Below are 3,335 nucleotides of genomic sequence, written 5' to 3' on the forward strand. Positions count from 1 at the left end.
CAAAAGAAAACTTGAGCTTTGATCTTTCTGGGCCCTGTTGCTGTTTATATTCAGGGACAAAATGTCATAGATCTACAGTGTTACAATTTAAAAATTCTCCTGTGGCTATAAACCAGGAGTAAATATCCATAGCTAGCCAATCATATTGCATATATTTTAGACATGGAAGACATAAAATCATCTCTTTATATTGAGTTATTCTCAATTTATTGCATACACAATGTACCCTTGCAGTATTGAACATAGACAACTTACATTTAATTTGATTTAAAGAAGAGAATTGCATTCCATACTCATTAAGTCATCCTGCAGGTCTTTGAAGAAGTACTAAATTTTGAAGTGCATAACTAGTGAGGCAATTTTAATTCTAACCAAGCATGGCATGAAATAAACATGCAAATGGCAAACAGAAAGCTGTTAATTTGTGTGAAAAGTTAAAGTTAAAAAAAACAAGTTGATAGATTTTTCACAACGGGTTTGCTGCCTGAACACAGGCATCATGAAAACTACCCCTAAAAGCCAAAATGGGAAAGGAAAAGACTCATATCAACATTGTCGTCACTGGACATGTAGATTCAGGCAGGTCCACCACTACTGGCCATCTGATCTACAACTGTAGTGGCATCGACAAAAGAACCATTGAAAAATTTGAGAAGGAGGCTGCTGAGATGGGAAAGGGCTCCTTCAAGTATACCTGCGTCTTGGGTAAACTGAAAGCTGAGCGTGAATGTGGTATCACCACTGATATCTCCTTGTAGAAATTTGAGACCAGTAAGTACTATGTGGCTATCATTGATACCCCAGGACACAGAGACTTCATCAAAAAACCTGATTACAGGGACATCTCAGGCTGACTGTAACATCCAGAATGTTGCTACTGGTGTTGGTGAATTTGAAGCTGGTAACTTCAAAAATGGGCAGACCTGAAAGCATGCCCTTCTGGCTTACACACTGGGTGTGAAACAACTAATCATTTGTGTTAACAACATGGATTCCACTGAGCCACCCTGCAGCCAGAAGAGACATCAGGGAATTGTTAAGGAAGTCAGCACTTACATTAAGAAATTGGCTACAACCCTGACACAGTAGCATTTGTGCTAATTTCTGGTTGGAATGTTGACAACATGATGGAGCCAAGTGTTAACATGTCTTGGTTCAAGGGATGGAAAGTCACCTGTAAGGATGGCAATACCAGTGGAACCACGCTGCTTGAGGCTCTGGACTGCATCCTATCACTAATTGGTCCAAGTGACAAGTCCATGGGCCTGCCTCTTCAGGATGTCTACAAAATTGGTGGTATTGGTGCTGTTCCTGTAGGCTGAGTGGAGACTGGTGTTTTCAAACCTAGCATGGTGACCACCTTTGGTCCAGTCAACATTACAACTGAAGTAAAATCTGCCAAAATGCACCATGAAGCTTTGAGTGAAGCTCTTCCTGGGGACAGTGTGGGCTTCAATGTCAAGAATGTGTCTGTCAAGGAGGTTCATCATGGCAACGTAGCTGGTGACAGCAAAAATGACCCACCAATGGAAGCAGCTGGCTTCACTGCTCAAGTGATTATCCTGAACCATCCAGGTCAAATCAGCGCTGGCTATGCCCCTGTGCTGGATTGCCACATGGCTCACATTGCATGCCAGTTTTCTGAGGTGAAGGAAAAGATCAATAGCCATTTTAGTAAAAAGCTGGAAGATGGCCCTAAATTCTTGAAGTCTGGTGATGCTGCCATCGTTGATATGGTTCCTGGAAAGCCCATGTGTGTTGAGAGCTTCTCAGACTATCCACTTCTGCATCGCTTTGCTGTTCATGATATGAGACAGACGGTTGTCCTGGGTGTGATCAAAGCAGTGGACAAGAAGGCTGCTGGAGCTGGCAAGGCCACCAAGTCTGCTCAGAAAGCTCAGAAGGCCAAATGAATATTATCCCTAATACCTACCACCTAGTCTTAATCAGCGGTGGAAGAACGGTCTCAGAAGTGTTTGTTTCAATTGGCCACTTAAGTTTAGTAGTAAAAGACTGGTTAATGATAACAATGCATGGTAAAAACCTTCAGAAGGAAAGGAGAATGTTTTGTGGACCACTTTGATTTTCTTTTTTGTGTGTGGCAGTTTAAGCTATTAGTTTTTTAAATTAGCACTTTTTAGTGGAAACAACTTGACCAAAAATTTGTCACAGAATTTTGAGACCCATTAAAAAAGTTTAATGAGAAAAACAAACAAACAAATAAACAATACCAAGATGATAAAAGCAGTTAGTTTGTGCTACTACAGAATGGAATCCACAGTTCACATCCTGGGGGAGTGACAAACCAATCACTTAATGCTGTGTCAACACATGTGTCTTGTCTTTCATTAGTAAACTTTCCTGCTGGTTTGTACACTGTCAGAAGTGGACCACCTACTGAAATTTATAGAGGTGTGGAAACTGGCATGGTTTAATAATTCTGTTTTGTTTAACTTTCTTCCTTATCTTATTTGGAACCATTTTTTCTGCATTTTTAGAAGAAGTATGTATTAGCTTCATTTATGAAGTAAATGTTTAAAATATTTATGATTCAAATGACCTACTTTCCTCTTAATTCCTTAGAGCACTTTGAATATCCTAGCCAATCGAGGCTTACATTTGCCCATAAATTGAAATTACCCATGCTTTATCTCTGCACAGAGTCTGCCCCACATCATCTGTGAATAAATAACCATAAAAAATAAAAGGAGAGGAAAGACAACTGCAACCATCTCCCTTCCTTTCTGAAAAGTGTTCTACTGAGATGTTGGTTAATGATCTAAGCAGTAGTACAGATTCAAAAGATTTTCCACTCCTCCAGACCAAACCTCCCCTGGACAAACCTGTTCAGTTTAAATCTTTCCTTCTATTCGACATTGCTTATAGAAAGTGAATGAGTAAATAAATATTTAAATAATAATACATGAAATCTATGAAACACAATTAAGTAAAAGTCCAGGAAATGGAAAGATACCTAGATATACAAATTTTCAAGAATATAATATGATTTCCTCAAACATTTTCTAAACATAGTCAAGAGTAAGATAAAAGCTACTCTAATTTTCAATTTTAACAAACAAGGATATATTTATTTTAGAAAATATTACGTTTCTTGTAAAATTAATTACTGGGATTATTTTTTATTAATGTGAGTCATAAGGACTTTTATACCAAATGCAGAATAGTTAAACATAGGAATAGTGTGGCTATTTAATCTTATAAGTAGTAGTGTTTGTAAAATTAAAATTAAAATGACTACTTCAATCACATACATGATCCTTATTTAAACTGATAATCCTTCTTCTAATAAAACAGTATGTATTTAAAAATCCTAT

General features: G+C 37.7%; 1 pseudogene; it reads left to right on the forward strand.

The window, feature by feature from the left end:
* The first annotated feature begins 503 nt into the window (after positions 1-503).
* LOC129480317 (putative elongation factor 1-alpha-like 3) lies at positions 504-1,914 on the forward strand (annotated as a pseudogene).
* The last annotated feature ends 1,421 nt before the right edge of the window (positions 1,915-3,335 follow it).

This window comes from Symphalangus syndactylus, chromosome 4 (genome assembly GCF_028878055.3).
Source record: "Symphalangus syndactylus isolate Jambi chromosome 4, NHGRI_mSymSyn1-v2.1_pri, whole genome shotgun sequence".
Lineage (NCBI taxonomy): Eukaryota > Metazoa > Chordata > Mammalia > Primates > Hylobatidae > Symphalangus > Symphalangus syndactylus.